The sequence below is a fragment of the Trachemys scripta genome, chromosome 5 (genome assembly GCF_013100865.1).
Source record: "Trachemys scripta elegans isolate TJP31775 chromosome 5, CAS_Tse_1.0, whole genome shotgun sequence".
Lineage (NCBI taxonomy): Eukaryota > Metazoa > Chordata > Testudines > Emydidae > Trachemys > Trachemys scripta.
Genome location: NC_048302.1, coordinates 60,798,010 through 60,818,164, shown reverse-complemented (window position 1 = coordinate 60,818,164; position 20,155 = coordinate 60,798,010). Strand labels below are relative to the sequence as shown.

The following is a 20,155-nucleotide window of genomic DNA, read 5'->3' as shown; positions in this document are numbered from 1 at the left end:
GACCATCATGATCATCTAGTCTGACCTCCTGCACATTGGAGGCCACAGAACCTCACCCATCCACTCTGGCTGAGTTACTGAAGTCCTCAAATCATGGTTTAAAGACATTATAGAAAATTCACTATTTATGCTGGTTTAAACCTGCAAGTGACTCTTGCTCCATGCTGCAGAGGAAGGTGAAAAACCCCCATGGTCTCTGCCAATCTGACCTGGGTGGAAATTCTTTCCCAACCCAAAATATGGTGATCAGTTAGACCCTGAGCATGTGGGCAAGACCCACCAGGCAGATACCTGGGTAAAGAATTCTCTGTAGTAACTCAGAGCCCTACCCATCCAGTGTCCTGTCCCTAGCCATTGGGGATTTTTGCTACTGGCAGTCGCTGTTGGGCCACATGCCATTGTAGGCAGTCCCATCATATCATCCCCTCCATAAATGTATCAAGCTGTCTTGAAGCCAGTTAAGTTTTTTGCCCCCACTGCTCCCCTTGGAAGGCTGTTCCAGAACTTCATTCTTCTGATGGTTAGAAACATTTGCCTAATTTCAAGCCTAAACTTGTTGATGGCCAGTTTATATCCATTTGTACTTATGTCCAAATTGGTGCTTAATTTAAATAACTCCTCTCCCTCCCTGGTGTTTATCCCTTATGTATTTATAAAGCACAATCATATCTCCCCTCAGCCTTCTTTTGCTTAGGCTAAACAAGCCAAGCCATAACACTGTTTCATAATCATTCAGAGAGAATTGTTTCATCTACTGGATCACCAACACAGCTTTCTACAGGAACCATATCTTACTGAGTATGTTTAGCAGCCTGATGCTGGTGAAGGCTTGTCCACGAGAGACTTAGTACACAGCAAGTTGGGTAGAAAATCTACAGTGCGCTAAGTCACTCAGTCACCATATGGACCCTGGTACCACACACTGAAAGTTCTATAATACACTTCGGCTGTAGGTTCATCGAAGTGGACTGTGGAAATTTTAGTGTGTGGTAGCAGGGTCCACACAGCCAGTTAGTGTGCAGCAGGCTAATGCACTGTAGATTTACACCTCAGCTTGCTGTGTTCTTAATCGCCAGGTAGGCGAAGCTCCTAATTCGTGAGATAGACAAGATTGCAGTGCAGTGGGATATGGTGGCAAAACAAAAAAAAGGCATATATGGATAATGATACTTCAACTGGGTTATTTCATCTGAGCAAAATATTGAACATGTCATTGCATTTATGTGTTCATAGACAGATATTTATCAAATAGCTCCTTCTTACCGTGAGCTGTTTACCCTATTCTCTCTTGATTTTGTGACTTGTTTTATTTATGTCTTCTTTACCAATATTTTGTTACAAAATTTAAATTCTAAATGAGGATATTTTGCACTCATCTTTATTTTGTTTTCTTTGCTTGTTTTTTCTCCTTTCCATAACTAATATACAAATGTACACCTCTGAAGGGAGTAATTCTTTCCTCTTATTGCATCCTTATCAGACATACTATGTACTGTACAGCATATGTTTGCTGAAATGTGTGCACTCCCTTTGTACAATATTTTATATATACATATTTCCAAGTGAAAACTTAGCTTGCTTTTTCTTTTCTTTGCATATGGCAGAGTGAAGTGACAAGTGAAAGAAAATCCAAGTAAGGTGCTTCATTTGTCCACTTGCAAAGAAAAAGTAAGACAAGTTGAAATGTTCTTTTAATTATTTAACTTGCCAGCTATTGAGCAATATTTTTCTGGGAGTACACTTATTCTGAGTAAACAGTTATTGAATGCAAACAAATTTTAGTGGTGAAATTTAAAAAATCCCAAAGCAAAATCTGCATTCACAAAAATACTTACAATCATTGTATGCTCAAATTTGTGCATGCTAGGGATGTTGATTAATCACAGTTAACTCATGTGATTAACTCAAAAAAATTAATTGTGATTAATCGCACTGTTAAACAATAGAATACCAATTGAAATTTATTAAATATTTGTGGATGTTTTACTACATTTTCAAATATATTGATTTCTATTACAACCATTAATACGAAGTATACAGTGCTCACGTTATATTATTATTTTTATTACAAATATTTGTCCTGTAAAAATGATAAAATAAATAGTATTTTTCAGTTCACATTGTACAAGTACTGTAGTGCAATCTCTTTATCGTGAAAGTGTAACTTACAAATGTAGATTTTTTTTTTGTTACATAACTGCACTCAAAAACAAAACAATGTAAAACTTTAGAGCCTACAAGTCCACTCAGTTCTACTTCAGCCAATCACTAAGACAAATAAGTTTGTTTATATTTATAGGAGCTACTGCTGACTGCTTCTTATTTACAATGTCACCTGAAAGTGAGAAAAGGTGTTCACATGGCACTTTTGTAGCCAGCATTGCAAGGTATTTACGTGCCAGATATGCTAAACATTTGTATGCCCCTTCATGCTTCGGCCACCATTCCAGAGGACATGCTTCCATGCTTATGATGCTCATTAAAAAAAAAAAGTATTGATTAAATTTGTGACTGAACTCCTTGGGGGAGAACTGTATGTCTCCTGTTCTGTTTTACCTGCATTCTGCCTTATATTTCATGTTATAGCAGTCTTGCCTGATGACCCATCACATGTTCGTTTTAAGAACACTTTCACAGCCGATTTGACAAAACCCAAAGAAGGTACCCATGTGAGATTTCTAAAAACAGCACTCGACATAAGGTTTAAGAATCTGAAGTACTGTCCAAAATCTGAGAGGGACGAAATGTGGAGCATGCTTTCGTAAGTCTTAAAAGAGCAACACGCAGATGTGGAAACTACAGAACACGAACCACCAAAAAGGAAAATCAACTTTCTGCTGGTGACATCTGGCTCAGATGATGAAAATGAACATGCATCACTCCACTCTGCTTTGGATCGTTATTGAGCAGAGCCCATCACCAGCATGGATGCATGTCCTCTGGAATGGTGGTTGAAGCATGAAGCACAACATATGCATCTTTAGCGCATTTGGCACGTAAATATCTTGCGACGCCGGCTACAACAATGCCACGAGAACACCTGTTCTCACTTTCAGGTTACATTGTAAACAAGAAGGGGACAGCATTATCTCCTGCAAATTGTAATCAAACTTGTTGGAATGATTGGCTGAAATAGGACTGAATGGACTTGTAGGCTCTAAAGTTTTACATTGTTTTATTTTTGAATGCAGTTTTTTTTTCAGGGCTTTGGAGTGGAGCCCGGAGCTGGAGTGCGGAGCAGTGGAGCTGAAGGTTTTGCCTGGAGCTGGAGCGGAGCCGGAGCACAGCTCCAAAGCCCTGTTTTTTGTACATAACTCTACATAAGTAAGCTTAACGGTCATGATAAAGAGATTGCACTATAGTACTTGCATTAGGTGAATTGAAAAATACTATTTATTTTGTTTTTTACAATACAAATATTTGTAATCAAAAATATAAAGTGAGTATTTACCCTTTGTATTCTTTGTAACTGAAATCAATATATTTGAAAATGTAGAAAACACCCAAAAATATTTAAATAAATGGTATTCTATTATTGTTTAACAGCACGATTAATCACGATTAATTTTTTTTAATCGTTTGACAGCCCTAGTGCATGCAAACCAGGAAGTTGTACAGGAAATTACCTGATGCGCAAATGTAATTGGTGGTTGTGTAGTGAATGTATATTTTTGAGGGTGTTTTGGCTTTAAAAGTTAGACCTAAGTGCTCAGAGAAAGTGAAATGTAAGTGATTAATTTAATTTCTAAACAAAACCAAAGAGAACAACCAATATTCTGATTTTATTATTCTAATTTAAAATAAAACTTAAAATACTACTACTACTACTACTAATAAAACTAAATAAATGAAGGAGGAGGATATCAACTAACTTATCTGGTGTGAAAGGAAGATAAATAGCTATTTAAGTCAAATTCAGGAAGTATTGAAATGTGATTAAAATATTACTATATTAAATGGACCCTGAAGGTGGCAGTTGCCACGGAGAATTATCTGCATCCACTTCAACTGCATTAACTGTGCTGGGTGTACCTGTGTTACCAGCTTTGCCCATTACTTTGGGGTATGCTCATTTATTAGGGTTACTCTTCTTGCAGTAACCCACTTGATGAGCAAACCCCACAGGATTTTTGGGTGCTGCAGGGATCTTTTAGCTTAGGTACAAGGAGTGTTGCTGCAGAGCGAATGATGAAACTAAAAAACACCCACGGGGGGGCGGGGAGGAGAGAGAGCGAGAGAGAGAAGCAACCAGCTTAATCACAAAAGTTATTTATTGCCAGGTAATAACCATAGGGGAGCCAAACAAACAAAACGGTAATAATATTAAATCTAACTTTAATTTGATTATAAAAGTCAGGTTTACAAAACTATAACTGATCACACAAGTCAGGGTCAGAAGGTTATACCGAGAGAGAGAGAGAGACAGATGGGTTCTCACCTCTCTATGAAGCTTGAATTGATCGGAGCCCTAGGTGTGGTGATAGCTGAGGGTCCAGAGTGCTGGAAACAGGCAGAGCCCCCAGCATGACCAGTCAGGAGAAGATGAAGTACCAATGGAACTGATGCAGATTTTGGATCCAGGCATCAGAACACTTGGTTTTGCAGAGAAACAACAATGCTTCAAGGGAGAACACTAGATTTGTTTATGTAAACAAAGGAGAATACCGAAGTTGTTTTGTTCAGGCTAGACAGTAGGAGCTGATCATTCCTAGCTTTGGCAGTGTTTCTTGGTGGGAGCTCACAATGCAGTTAGGGAGCTTCACTATTTTGGATAACCAATAAAGGATTTATTCCTAGAATTGGTCTGATAACTACTGAGCTGGGTGTGTGCAGGCGTGGGTTCATTAACATCTGGAGCAGAGATCTCCCATCATGCAATGCTTCCCTGCTTTTCTGGTCCCAGAGTTCCATGCGGTTCTTGCCTTGGAATCGCTGTTCTCCATTCTGTATGCTAATGGAGATGCAGATAAGTCTAGGGGAGTTTCCTTAATACTTATCCTTATCCCACGGGTTTAAGTGTGTCTCCCACTGTCTTTTAATTGTTTTTTGTAAGTCTTTCTTCTGATGTAGATTTGGTTCAAAGCAGAGGCTTGGGGGGGGGGCTTTCGCTCTGGTTCCCCAAGAACACAGAGCTGCTAGCTAACACCTGTATTGGATGGTGGTGTAGTAAACTGGCACAGCTTGGAAGAGTTCTGATTGTATTATAAGGAGATCTGGGTCTGAGTGTGTTATCCCTTTGTGTATTATCAAAGGAAAGAGATACATGTGTAACTTGACGTTTGAATCTGTCTCATTTCAATACAGAATTTTTTGCCATAGGTACTGTCAGTAGTGAAGTCAGATATGAGAGCAGTCTGTGGATTTAATGATAGGAGAAAGTATAGGTTTAGGTGGTACCCTGAATGCAAGTGTTCAGAGGTTGTAAAAGGGTACAACGTGGTTGTTAAATTTTACAAATGTGATATTCTATTGGGGGAGTAGGCTAAGTGTTTGATCATAGGACAAGTTCAAAGCACTTGTCCATTATAGTGAAAAGGCAGAATGGGAGTGGGTGTGTTATGGGCATACTGGGGCATTGCTGAAAGAGGGAAGAGTTAAGGTTGTGTGGATGGTTACCTTAACTCTGTATTTCCTACTTTTCAGCAGTTTGAATTTTGCTGGACTCAAATGTTCTGGAAGGGGACAAGCTATCACTGAGCAACCTTAACTCTACATTAGCACAGTTTTTTTGCCATTTCATTTTCTATTTTTTTAAACAAAAAGCAGTGTTTGTTCGTAGGAGCTGGTGGTCATTTAGGAAGTTTAGATGTCACTTAGGTTTGCAGTTGCTATGCTACTATGGTGAGACAAAAATCTAAAACTAAGCTTTTATATAGTGCTTTTCATCAGTAGATCTCAAAGAACTTGACATCATTATCACCATTTCTAGATAGGAGAGTGAGGCACAGAGAAGTGAAGTGACTTGCCCAATGTCAGCCAGCAAGCCAGTAGCAGAGCTTAGGAATAATCCCAGTTCCATCTGTCTTTCCACTAGACCACACGGTTGCTATGTAATTCCCCAGTGCTCCTCCTAGCTCTTGTACATTTGCTACAGTGAATTGGATATATTGGTCAAGCTTTGAAATGTTTGCAATGTGCAACTGCTAACAGAGCATGAAAGAGAAATGTTATCCATGGTCTGTGTCCTGAAACACTGATAGTTTTATTACATGGTTATTATAATAATTTTAAGCATGTGAGAGAAGACTGGTGTATGTCTCCTCTTCTCCATCCCCTTCCTCACCATTCCCTGCAAAATATAGTCTCCCTCTCTCCTTCTAATCCTATTAAACCATATGTAAGAAGTTGCTCCTTGGTGCCTCCAGCACTATGCTGTTGCGTACACATTCACAGGCAGTAGCTTACTGGAGGGCTGCACATTACCTTGCTTAGGTAGCCCAAGCTGCACACTGAGTTGGGCCTCTCACTCCCACTACTGACCCAGCTGGTCCTCCTGCCTGTACTTTAGCCAGGCTTTCCCAGCGAAGCCCCTGGTCCACCCAGTCTGCCCCTCCTCTAAATTGGGCCCTGTCCTCACACATTCTTGCCAGCTCCTGCCATCCCACACAGGGGTGATGTGTATCTTAACTATTCATTTTTGGATTTCAGGTGTTTACATTTCTGTTACCTTTCTCCCCTCCACCCCAGATCCCAGGTCATCTGGAGTGGCAGGGAGAGGGGCTCACACACTCCAAGAGAAGCAGGATTCTCCAGAATCCAGAACACACAACGAGGAGGGAGAGAAGCTCAGATCTTTATGGAGCGGTAGGGCTCCTCCAGATCCCAGCATACACATGGAGACGGAGAATTCAGGGCCAACAAGTCCCACTACCTCTAACCCCCCAACTTCCTTCTCTCCCTGTCACATTCCTCAACACCTCCTGCCTTCCTCTTTCCCACTCCCCCAATCCCTATCCCTCAGGCTTTTACCTGAGCCCCCTCAAGCCCTCTTTCCTCCCCTACCACCATTTCCATTTATCTCCCTCCCCAAAATACCCCCATGCCTACTGCAGACCCAAACCCTCTTGACCAGGGTGGGTTTCAAAATTGCTAGAATCTGTGAAATTAATGAATCATAGAATCATAGAATATCAGGGTTGACCTCAGGAGGTCATCTAGTCCAACCCCCTGCTCAAAGCAGGACCAATCCCCAACTAAATCATCCCAGCCAGGGCTTTGTCAAGCCTGACCTTAAAAACCTCTAAGGAAGGAGATTCCACCACCTCCCTAGGTAACCCATTCCAGTGCTTCACCACCTTCCTAGTGAAAAAGTTTTCCCTAATATCCAACCTAAACCTCCCCCACTGCAACTTGAAACCATTACTCCTTGTTCTGTCACCTGGTACCACTGAGACAGTCTAGATCCATCCTCTTTGGAACCCCTTTTCAGGTAGTTGAAAGCAGCTATCAAATCTCCCCTCATTCTTCTCTTCTGCAGACTAAACAATCCCAGTTCCTTCAGCCTCTCCTCATAAGTCATGTGCTCCAGCCCCCTAATTATTTTTGTTGCTCTCCGCTGGACTCTTTCTGATTTTTCCACATCCTTCTTGTAGTGTGGGGCCCAAAACTGGACACAGTACTCCAGATGAGGCTTCACTAATGTTAAATAGAGGAGAATGATCATGTCCCTTGATCTGCTGGCAATGCCCCTACTTATACAGCCCAAAATGCCGTTAGCCTTCTTGGCAACAAGGGCACACTGTTGACTCATATCCAGCTTCTCGTCCACTGTAACCCCTGGGTCCTTTTCTGCAGAACTGCTGCCTAGCCATTCGGTCCCTAGTCTGTAGCAGTGCATGGGATTCTTCCGTCCTAAGTGCAGGACTCTGCACTTGTCCTTGTTGAACCTTATCAGATTTCTTTTGGCCCAATCCTCTAATTTTCCTAGGTCCCTCTGTATCCTATCCCTACCCTCCAGCGTATCTACCACTCCTTCTAGTTTAGTGTCAATGAAATGCTATTTTGTTGGGGGGTTTTGCCCTGGGAGCTGTAACTCAGGAATTCCTTGCTCAGATGACCCCACATTTGGATCACTAACCCTACCCTGTACTCCCATGAGGCACAGCACAAATTGCAAAACAATCCGTGGAAGCACACAGATTTTGAGTACTAAGAAGAGTCATCTTTTTAAGAGAAAAGGCTTCCCAACCTTAGCTAGAGCAGAGCTGATGCTCCCTTATAATTGTCACGGAGTGTGGGGTAGACAAGGCCCTGCACCCCCAGTTTCCTGTGATTCACCATGACTCTCAGCCAGCCAGTAAAACAGAAGGTTTATTTAGGCGACAGGAGCACAGTCCAAGACAGGTCTTGCAGGTACAGACAGCAGGACCCCCTCAGTTAGGTCCCTCTTGGGGGGCCAGGGAGGCCAGAGCCCCATTGGGAGGCCAGAGCCCCATCTGGGTTCCCCTCCATTTTCCCAGCCAGCTCCAAACTGAAACTCCCTCCAGCCGTCTCACCCAGCCTCCTCCCAACTCCTCCCCCAGCCTTTGTCCATTTCCTGGGCAGAGTTGTCACCTGTCCTCCAACCCCCATCCTGGTTCTCATGTTACATGCTCAGGTATCTTTCCTCAAGGAAAGTCTCCCATCCCCAATGCAGACAGTCCCAGCAAAACTCCCCTGCAACCTTCCCAGGCCAATACTCCCCACTCAGTATTCAAAGAACACATTAAGAACAGTCCCAGTTCGTCACAATAATATTGTAAGAAATTTAAGGGAGAATGGAAGGGAGGGCAGTCTCAGAGCAGCGTTAAGTAGCCCACTCATTTCAATGAGGTGTTCTCAGCGGAAAGAGAATACCCAATGGAGATGAATACAGCCTGAAACAGTAGCTCTGTTTATGTCAGTGAGTGTTCCCTTCCACTCTCCCCATTTCTGGAGAGCTTCTGGTATGTGTCAGACATATCTATTCTCCGCTCCGCACCCCCGTCTCGCCAGTGTGTTCTCGGTGCATCTGAACATGCGTGTCCTAAGCTCTCCACCCACAGGGGCAGGCGTTTCCCAGATCTTGGCTCACATGGCAAGAGTAGGGAGAGGGGCTCAGACACACTCACAAAGGCAAGCCCCCCAGAATCTGGCACACATGGGGGGGGCAGGAAAGAGGAGTTTCATCCCCACCAATGGGCAGAAGACCCCCAGATCCTGACACACATGATGTCAGGGAGTGGGGCTAAAACACCATTATGAGGGACAGAGATCCCCAGATCCCAGCTCAAAAAGGAGGGGGTAGGTAGGGAAAGGAACTCAACCCCCCCAAGGTAAGTAAGTCCTCTCCAGTACTTGGCTCACATGAGAAGGTGCAAGTAAGGGTGGGGCATGTCCCCATAGATGGGCTGGGGGGGGTGTCGCAGATTGTGGCACATACATCGGAGGAGAATGTGGGGCTGACGGTGCCCCTCCCCCATTTTCCCCCTGTCCTGCTGTCATTCATCCCCATCCCCATGGCCTATGCCCATCAGTGATGTATGTATATCTTTATTTTAAACCAGGCCATCAGTGTATATGACTTACAAAGCACATTAAACAAGTAAAAAGACCTGGTCTTTGCCTCAAAGAGCTTACAATCTAAACTGACTGAATCACCGTACAGAAATTAACTCAAAAGGGAGTGGAGCAGGAAGAGGAGGGTTCACAGTCCTTGAACCTTCTTCCCAACATAGAGAAAAGATTCATAGCCATTAACCTGCTTGAAGAGTTGGCCTACTGCCTACTTAGCATAATTAAAAATGACTTTTTTTTCTTTTATAGTTGCTATTTTGTTTTTCTTTTCTTTTGTAATTGTTCTTTCTTCTTCGAGTGCTTTGTCATGTCCTCTCCATATTAGGAGTGTGTGCTCGCCACATGCACTGGTACCAGAAGATTTTCCCTCAGCAGTATCCGTAGGAGACTGGCTCTGGCGCCCCCTGGAGTGGCGCCCGCATGGTGCAGTATAAGGGGTGCTGCCGACTCCCCCCCACCTCAGTTCCTTCTTGCCCCCAGTGACAGTGCTGGAACTTCTGCTCCTTTGGCTAGCATTGTTTCATTTTGAAAACCTGCAATATAGTTGTATATAGTTAGTAGTTCTTAGTTACCCTTAGTAGTAATTCTCAACTCTTCGTTGGTCCCAAACTGGACTCAGCCGGGGGACCGGGCATGTCCCGGTCCCCAGGCTTTAAGCCCTGCGATCGCTGCAAATAGCCTGTGCCCATCAGTGATCCACATACCAGCTGTCTAAGGTGCTTAGGTGAAGGGCACATAAGTGACAAGTGCCGTATTTGCAAGTCCTTCAAACCTAGGATAAAGAAGGAGCGCAGTATCCATCCGAAAGCGCTCCTGATGCAGTTGGCACTCACTTCAGCATTGGAGCAGTGATCCAACACTGCACAGAGCACCATGGCCTCCATAAGCAGTGGTCCGCCAGCACCAGTCCCCATCCACGGCTCCAGTGAAGAAGCCGAAAAACACTGTGAGGGGAAGATTTCCTACCTCCCGTAAGGGAAAGGAGAGGTCTGGGGGCAAGCCGTGACCCGTGCCGGGCAGCTCAACATCCCCATTGGAAACTCAGGCCCCAGCTCGGGTCAAGCGGTGCAGCCCATCCCATACTTTGCCTGCGACCATGGATAGCTGTGCGGGCAGAGGCCAGCTTCAGGTGCCGTCGACATCCGAATCCCTTCAAGCAGCTCAGGAGATCCTGATCCTCCCGGTGCTGCCCACACCGGCTCCAGCGGTATCCCAGTCTTGGGGAAAACCCACGTTGGGACCTATATGTGTGTTCCCGTCTCAGCGGCACCGTTCCCCATTGAGAGAGGCATCCCACCATCGCTTGCCTGCCCAAAGCCGTCATACCTCAGGGCTAGAGAGGCAGGCTCAGCTGAGCCCTCGTCAGTCCCCACACCGGGGGCACCTGTGATGTTGCACCCCATAATGCTTTATAGAAACATGCTTATGAATGTAAATATAACATAACTGAAATATGTTTTATGCTAGATATGCCATGTAACATATCTTTGCAAAGGTTATGATCTACTGAATATATTAATCCTATTTGTATGCATGTATCATTTTTATATCTGAAGTTATGAGCATTGGCGCTATGCTTGTATTTAAAGTGTTTGCTGTAGGAAACACATAAGGCAGATTTGGTCAACATAGTGTGAAGGGGTTATTCACGTAATTGGGAATACTTAACTAACAATGGACTTTGCGAGATGCTAATCCACATCTGAGCTTTCCTGGGAACATTCAAACTAACATGTAAACAATGGCGTTGGCCTGCAAAAAGCTGAATCATTCATAGACATGTGACTTGCCCAGGTGGCTAGAGACTCCATCTTGTGGCTGTGATGTTGCGCAGGAGAACAAAGGGATTTCCACCCACAAGAGAGAGAATATAAAAGGCCCTGGAAACCCCTCCATTTTGTCATCAGCTGGCTTGGAAGATAGCCTCTCCACCCCAAAGAGATGCCTGAAAGAAACTGGAACAAAGAACAGTAACTACGGGGGTGTAAGTGATTCCTGGACCCAGACTAGGAAGGACTCTAGTCTGTGAAAGAAGCTTATTGGAACATCTCTGAGGGTGAGATTTACCTGCATTAGTTTTCTACTGTATTAAGCCTAGACTTGCATGTTTTTGTTTTATTTGCTTGGTAATTCACTTTGTTCTGTCTATTACTTGGAACCACTTAAATTCTACTTTTTATATTTAGTAGAATCACTTTTTACTTATTAATTAACCCAGAGCAAGTATTAATACCTGGGGTAGCAAACAGCTGTGCATATCTCTCTATCAGTGTTATAGAGGGCAAACAATTTATGTGTTTACCTTGTATAAGCTTTGTACAGAGTAAAACGGATTTATTTGGGGTTTGGGTGCTAGAGATGGGAGCACCTCCTAAGCTGTTTTCAGTTAAGTCTGCAGTTTTGTGGGGGACATGGTTCAGACCTGGGTCTGTGTTTGCAGCAGGCTAGCATGTCTGGCTCAACAAGACAGGATACTGAAGTCCCAAGCTGGCAGGGAAGACGGGCTCAGAAGTAGTCTCAGCACATCAGGTGGCCGTCTCAACCTGTCACAGCACCGATTGTGGGACTCAAGGCATACCTCACCGGTGAAATGGAGAAGATCCTCTGGGGCATGTGCCACCTGGCAAGAAGTCCGGGACTGGCCCCGACTGTCTCCAAGGGCCCGGTACCAATCCAAAACCAGAGACCGCCGATTGCAGGGCCATTATCACCCATGTCCAAGAAGGAGATTGCCTTACTCAAGATGATCCTCCTGGCAACCAGCCCATAGTAGATCCTGGTCCCGTTCGACATACAGGTACAGGTCGAGTAGCGTGAGGCGTTGATTGCCGGGTATCCAACGCAGATCTGTGAGATGCTGTTGGTCCCCGAGAGCCCGACCAAGACAATCTCGCTCGGACAGGTCGGCTTCAGGATGCAGTGACTGGAACCAGTCGGACAAGAGCCACCGCTCAGCTCGATTCTGGTTGCCCGGTACTGACCGCTCCGCTGGTAACTCTGGCTCGGAGTAAGGTTCCCTGACTGAGGAACAAGCCCCGGTACCGGCAGTGCCAACTACATTATCAGCATTGAAACCTGCCCCATGGCCCCAGGCTGCTCAATCAGAGTCAGGAGCCTCGGAGAGGCCAGTGGCCTCGGTATCCCATCCCCCTCTGGTGCTCGAGGCTTCAAGGGGTAAGACCCCGCAGGTTCAGGAGGACCCAGGGAAGTAAGCTGCTGTACCACCAATGGACGTGGAGGTTCCTGCAGCACCGGCATCGTTCTCGTCATTGCCAGATGACGCTATCACAGAGCTCCCTCACCCAGTTTCTCAGGATGACGCCAAGGCTCACCAGGAACTTTTGATGGTAGCGGCTTACCTCAGCTTATCCAGACCTAACCATACCTCAATGACTAGCTCATCATAGGTGGCTCCAGGTCTCAAGTCCAAAGGGATGTCGCAGTGCTTCAAGCCACATGTAGCTCTCTGGGCCTACTGGTGAATGACAAAAAGTCAACGTTAGTGGCAGTGCAGAGGGTAGAGTTCATTGGAGCAGTCCTTGACACTACCTGTGCCAGAGCATTTCTGCCACTGGAAAGGATCCACACATTGTCAAACCTCATTGCGGAAGTCTCCGCCTTCCCTCTGACTACAGCCAGGGTCTGTCTGCACCTGTTGGGCCACATAGCAGCATGCACTTACGTGGTCTGCCATGCCAGGCTCCGGATTTGGCCCCTGCAACAATGGCTGGCAACGGTCTATTCCCAGTCCCGAGAGCCCCTGGAGAAGATCGTTACCATTCCCCAGGAGATACTTCCCTCGCTGAGATGGTGGACTTGACCGCAGGACAGTCCTGGAGGGGGTTCCATTCGACAGCCTTCCTCACTCCATCGAGTTAGTGTCAGACGCCTCAGACGTCGGCTGGGGTGTGCATCTCGGTAACCTCCTGACACGGGATGTGGTCCCCCAAGGAGGCGTGGTTACACACAAATGTCAAAGAGCTCCAAGCAGTCCGGCTGGCATCCGGAGTTGTCTTGACCCACCTGTTGAGCAAGGTGGTACAAGTCCTGATGGATAATACAGTCTCAATGTTCTATATCAACAGGCAAGGGGAGTGCGCCCGTTGGCTCTCTGTCAGGAGGCACTCCATCTGTGGGACTTCTTCATCAGCCACGAAATCCACCTGGAAGCTAGTCACCTTCCCAGCATCAGGAATACACTGGCAGACCAGCTCAACAGGGACTTCTCCTCTCACCACAAGTGGTTGCTCCATACAGAGGTAGCCTGCATGATCTTCCAGAGGTGGGGAACTCCCCAAGTGGACCTGTTTGCTACCAGACAGAACAGGAAATGCCACCAGTTTTGTTCTCGACAGGGTCTGAGCAAGGACTCCCTCTCCGATGCCTTCTTCCTGTTGTGATCAGGGAGCTTGATGTGGAAGAAACAAACTCCACTCTCAGGTTGGAAGCAACAAAATCAGAGACAGCTTTATTCAGGACATGCAATTGCAAGGGAAGAACACATCTCACAGAGAGCATCTCTGCCTCAGTTTCTTCAAAGTATACCTCTACCTTGATATAACGCTGTCCTCGGGAGCCAAAAAATCTTACCGCGTTATAGGTGAAACCGCGTTATATCGAACTTGCTTTGATCCACCGGAATGCGCAGCCCTGCCCCTCCCCCCCCCCCGGAGCACTGCTTATATCCGAATTCGTGTTATATCGGGTCGCATTATATCGGTGTAGAGGTGTACAAGCAATATCACACAAGCATTTATACATTTTAGTGGCATGCATTAATTAAAAACATCTGCAGTTTCTTTGTTATGTCCTGCCCATTCCTGTATTTTCTCACTTCTGTTCTCAAAACATCGCTATCACAAGGCTGGGTCACGCTGACTCTACTCTGCTGTCTTCCATCTGCTTCTGACGTGATCCTTGCTTCTACAGGTCTCACAATATTAGGCTAAGACTTAGCATGACAGTTACTCTGTTTCTTACAACTAAGAGGCCTATATTTAAATTCTTTAATCCTCTTTCCACACTGATATACACATTTCCTCTGATTCCACCTATCAGCAGGGCCCTGGTAAAGATCAAGAAAGACCAGGCACGGTTTATCATGATCACCTCGGCATGGCCTCGCCAGCATTGATTCAGCATGCTCATGAGCCTGTCAGCGGCCCCTCCATGGCCCCTGCCCAACTGACTGGACCTCTTGTCACAGGACCACAGTCGGCTCTTAAACCCCAACCTTGGGTCCCTCCACCTCTTGGCGTGGATGCTGAACCCCTAGTAGTGGACCTGTTCGGAAGGAGTCCAACAGGTCCTCCTAGAAAGTAGGAAGCCCTCAACTAGACTGACTTACCTAGCCAAGTGGATGAGGTTTTCCCGCTGGGCATCCAAACGGGGCATCTCTCCCTCTCTTTCCTCCATACAGGCTGTCCTGGACTACCTGTTCCATTTGAGGAGCCAGGGCCAGGGAGGAACCACTCCATTAGAGTGCATCTTGCAGCCATCTCTCCTTTTCACCCGCCAATCCAAGGACAGACAGTGTTCTCCCTGACATGACAGTCAGATTTTTGAGAGATCTGGAGAGACTCTTCCCGCAGGTGCAGGCTCCTGTCCCGCAGTCGGATCTTAACTTGCTCCTCTCTAGGCTCACTGGCCTGCCCTTTGAACCTCTGGGTTCCTGCTCCCTTTTCCATCTGTCATGGAAGGTCATGTTCCTGGTGGTGGTGACATCGGCGAGAGGGATCTTGGAAATTAAAGCCTTGATCTCAGAACCACCGTACACGATCTTCTACAAAGATAAGGTTCAGTTGCGGCCCCACCTGGCCTTCCTGCCAAAGGTGGTCTCCACCTTCTATATGAATCAGGACATCTTCCTCCCATGTTCTGTCCCAAACTGCACAAGACCAGTGAAGAGAGGCGTCTTCACGCCCTGGATGTCCGGAGGGCCTTAAAAAGTACCAAGCCTTTCCGTAAATCAACTCAACTCTTCATCGCTACAGTGGATAGGATGAAGGGTCATCCAGTGTCCTCGCAGAGGCTTTCCAATTGGATTACTTTGTGAATAAGGACCTGTTACGACCTGACAGGGGTTCTGCTGCCGCCGATTGTCAGAGCCCACTCGACGAGAGCGCAGCCATCTTTGGCAGCCTTCCTGGCACACATCCCTATCAAGGACATCTATAGATCTGCAATGTGGTCCTCTGTCCACATGTTTACTGCTCATTATGCCATCACTCAGCAGGCCAGGCACAATACTGGGTTCGGCAGAGCTGTGTTGTACTCTACGTGTCCGTGAACTCCTATCTCCAGGGGTGCTGCTTTGGAGTCACCTAATATAGAATGGACATGAGCAAGCACTCAGAGAAGAAAAGATAGTTACCTTTTCCATAATTGGTGTTCTTCAAGATATGTTGCTCATGTCCATTCCATGACCCGCCCTCCTTCCCCACTGTCGGAGTTTCCGGCAAGAAGGAACTGAGGGTGGGGGGAGCCAGTGGCACCCCTTATACCGTGTCATGTGGGCGAGAGCAAGTCCCCTAAAGATACTGCTAAGGGAAAAACTTCCGGCACCAGTGCATGTGGCAAGCACATACACCTAATATGGTATGAGCAATGCATCTTGAAGAAGACCAGTTATGGAAAAGGTAACAGTCTTGTCTGGAATAACGTTCATATTTTAATGATAACTTAACATCACTAAAAGGTGATCATAGTAATTATTTTTTCCTTCTTTAGAGCTTTATTTCATTGTTCACATTATTCTGAGTGAAAAAAACTCAGTTAAGTAACCTGTTTTCGTAATTAGGCATAAGTATCTATCTAAGACTAAGCCAAATGGAGACCATAAAGTCTTACTCTTTTTTGTTACTGTTCTAATATATTAGTGCTTTAAGGTATTGGATCATTTTTGACATTATTTGACAATATTTTACCAGACTATGACCAATTATTTTTTGCACTGGTCAAATGCCCAACCCTTTTACAATCTATTGGATAGGCAAGATGAAAACTGCAGTGCAGTAAGTTTTTTGGCTCTTTTAGCAGCAACATGCAACTTGTATTAGAGCATTTCTTTCTCTGGCAGTGTGTGACATGACCCACTGAGTTATGCCCAAAGGTCATTGTTTCCGTCTGTCTCTATTTTAGTCTCCCCTCAAGGCTAGTATGTTCTGAGTAACTGAAGATGCCTTGTTTATAGTCCATTGAGACTCTGCCAATCCAAGGTGCTAAGTCTTTGTTATTATGTCGCAGATTAGCTCAGTCTTTCAGTTCAAATCCCAATGCACAATTATAATTGTATTACAACATATTTGATTAAAGTAACTAACCATTTTAAAGTTTCTCCTAATGTGTATGGGACCAATTCACATATTGTTTACACATTTTTAAAAAAACCCTTCAAACACATAAAGGGTTTAGCCTTTAAGATGAGCATATAAACCTTGTGAAGAAAAAAAAATGCTGAATTCCTAACACTTGCCTCTGACACTATGAATCTCTTCAGTGGGTTCATACCCATTTCTGTGGGTGTGGGACAATATCTTTCTATTAATTATAATTTTAGAGTTATTCATTGTTTTTTTTCTATTTTCCTGGACTTATCAGTTTCATCCCCACTACAGGAGTCTGACTTGGAGAAATCTCTAATATTCTGGATATGCTGTATAGCCCTCCTGAGGGAGGCCCCAATTCAGGAAAGCACTTAAACATGTGTTTAACTTTAAGCATGTGTGAAGTCCAATTGAAGTCTGTGCTTAAATGCTTTCCTGACTCATGGCCAGAGTGATCTTATATTACCTTCTCTCTAGCCTGTTTCTGCTAAAAAATATCTCTTACCACAATTTTCTAAATTTAAGGTCAACTGGTGATAATCTTACTTGCATACACTGGTGAGCATCCATTCATATTCATAGTTCAATTAACATTTTATATTAGATTTAATTCTTGTCTTTCTCACTAACAGAAGTTAGGTCAATAAAAGATATTCCCCTCACCCACCTTGTTTCTCAACAATGATTTTTTTACTACTTCCTTGGCTATTCACATATGCCCTATAAAAAAACATTATTCAAAGAATATATGCAGAGTTGTTGTAGCTGTGTCGGTCCCAGGATATTAGGAGACACTGACCTCAGCTTGCTGTGTAGCTTGAAAGCTTGTCTCTCTCCCCAACAGAGGTGTGTCCAGTAAAAGATGTCACCACACCCACCTTGTCTCCATAATTCAAAGACTAAGGCCAGGCCTATAAACTTACATTTGTATAAGTACATCACTCTGGGGTGTGAAAAATCCACACCCCCGAGCAACGCAGTTACACCAACTTAACCCCTGGTGTAGACTGCTATATTGACCGAAGGGCTTCTCCTGTTGTCACATAGTTACTACCTCTCGTTAAGGTCTCCCGTTGGTGTAGTAGCATCTTCACTGAAGCGCTACAGCTGCACCAGTGCAGCTGCTCCGCTGCAGTGTTTTAAGTGTAGCCCTACCCTCAGTTATGTCTTTAGATAGGTGAGTACAAATCCCATTGGCTTGAGTGGGAGTTAGATCCACATGTCTTAGAGCCAAAATAGCCCTTAAGTGTATTTGTCAAGAGGTAACATGGATATATAAGTTTCTGAAATATTACAATATTTTCAAAAAGCAACAGAGGGTCCTGTGGCACCTTTGAGACTAACAGAAGTACTGGGAGCATAAGCTTTCGTGGGTAAGAACCTCACTTCTTCAGATGCAAGTAATGGAAATCTCCAGAGGCAGGTATATGTCAGTGTGGAGATAACGAGGTTAGTTCAATCAGGGAGGGTGAGGTGCTCTGCAAGCAGTTGAGGTGTGAACACCAAGGGAGGAGAAACTGTTTCTGTAGTTGGATAGCCATTCACAGTCTTTGTTTAATCCTGATCTGATGGTGTCAAATTTGCAAATGAACTGGAGCTCAGTAGTTTCTCTTTGGAGTCTGGTCCTGAAGTTTTTTTGCTGTAAGATGGCAACCTTTACATCTGCTATTGTGTGGCCAGGGAGGTTGAAGTGTTCTCCTACAGGTTTTTGTATATTGCCATTCCTGATATCTGACTTGTGTCCATTTATCCTCTTGCGTAGTGACTGTCCAGTTTGGCCAATGTACATAGCAGAGGGGCATTGCTGGCATATGATGGCATATATAACATTGGTGGACGTGCAGGTGAATGAGCCGGTGATGTTGTAGCTGATCTGGTTAGGTCCAGTGATGGTGTTGCTGGTGTAGATATGTGGGCAGAGTTGGCATCGAGGTTTGTTGCATGGGTTGGTTCCTGAGTTAGAGTTGTTATGGTGCGGTGCGTGGTTGCTGGTGAGAATATGCTTAAGGTTGGCAGGTTGTCTGTGGGCGAGGACTGGCCTGCCTCCCAAGGTCTGTGAAAGTGAGGGATCATTGTCCAGGATGGGTTGTAGATCACTGATGATGCGTTGGAGAGGTTTAAGCTGAGGACTGTAGGTGATGGCCAGTGGAGTTCTGCACCATCTACTCAGGACACTCCCTACACTAACACAGGAACAAATCAACATACCCTTAGAGCCCCGACCGGGGTTATTCTATCTACTACCTAAGATCCACAAACCTGGAAATCCTGGATGCCCCATCATCTCGGGCATTGGCACTCTCACTGAAGGACTGTCTGGATATGTGGACTCCCTACTCAGACCCTACGCCACCAGCACTCCCAGCTATCTCCGTGACACCACAGATTTCCTGAGAAAACTACAATGCATTGGTGACCTCCCAGAAAACACCATCCTAGCCACCATGGATGTAGAGGCTCTCTACACAAACATCCCACATACAGATGGAATACAAGCTGTCAGGAACAGTATCCCTGATGATGACACAGCACAACTTATCGCTGAGCTCTGTGACTTTATCCTCACGCACAATTATTTCAAATGTGGTGACAATATATACCTCCGGACCAGTGGCACCGCTATGGGCACCCGCATGGCCCCACAATATGCCAACATTTTTATGGCTGACCTGGAACAACGCTTCCTCAGCTCTCGTCCACTCATGCCCCTTCTCTACCTACGCTATATTGATGACATCTTCATCATCTGGACCCATGGGAAGGAGGCCCTGGAAGAATTCCACCATGCTTTCAACAGCTTCCACCCCACCATCAACCTCAGCCTGGACCAATCTACACGGGAGGTCCACTTCCTGGACACCACCATACAAATAAGCGATGGCCACATTAACACCACCCTATACCGAAAACCCACCGACCGCTACGCCTACCTTCATGCCTCCAGCTTCCACCCCGGTCAAACCACACGATCCATCGTCTACAGCCAAGCACTGAGGTACAATCGCATCTGCTCCAACCCCTCAGACAGAGACCAACACCTACAAGATCTTCACCAAGCATTCTCAAAACTACGATACCCACACAAGGAAATAAAGAAACAAATCAACAGAGCCAGACGTGTACCCAGAAGCCTCCTGCTACAAGACAGGCCCAGAAGAGAAACCAACAGAACTTCGTTCTTATCCATGAAAGCTTATGCTCCCAGTACTTCTGTTAGTCTCAAAGGTGCCACAGGACCCTCTGTTGCTTTTTACAGATTCAGACTAACACGGCTACCCCTCTGATACTTGACAATA

The 20,155-nt window shown here is 45.3% G+C and overlaps 1 protein-coding gene across 2 annotated transcripts in view; it reads left to right on the top strand.

Annotated features, from left to right (window-relative positions):
- Window positions 1–20,155, top strand: part of PDGFC (platelet derived growth factor C) — a 243,621-nt gene that overhangs the window by 133,349 nt on the left and 90,117 nt on the right. The window lies entirely within an intron of this gene.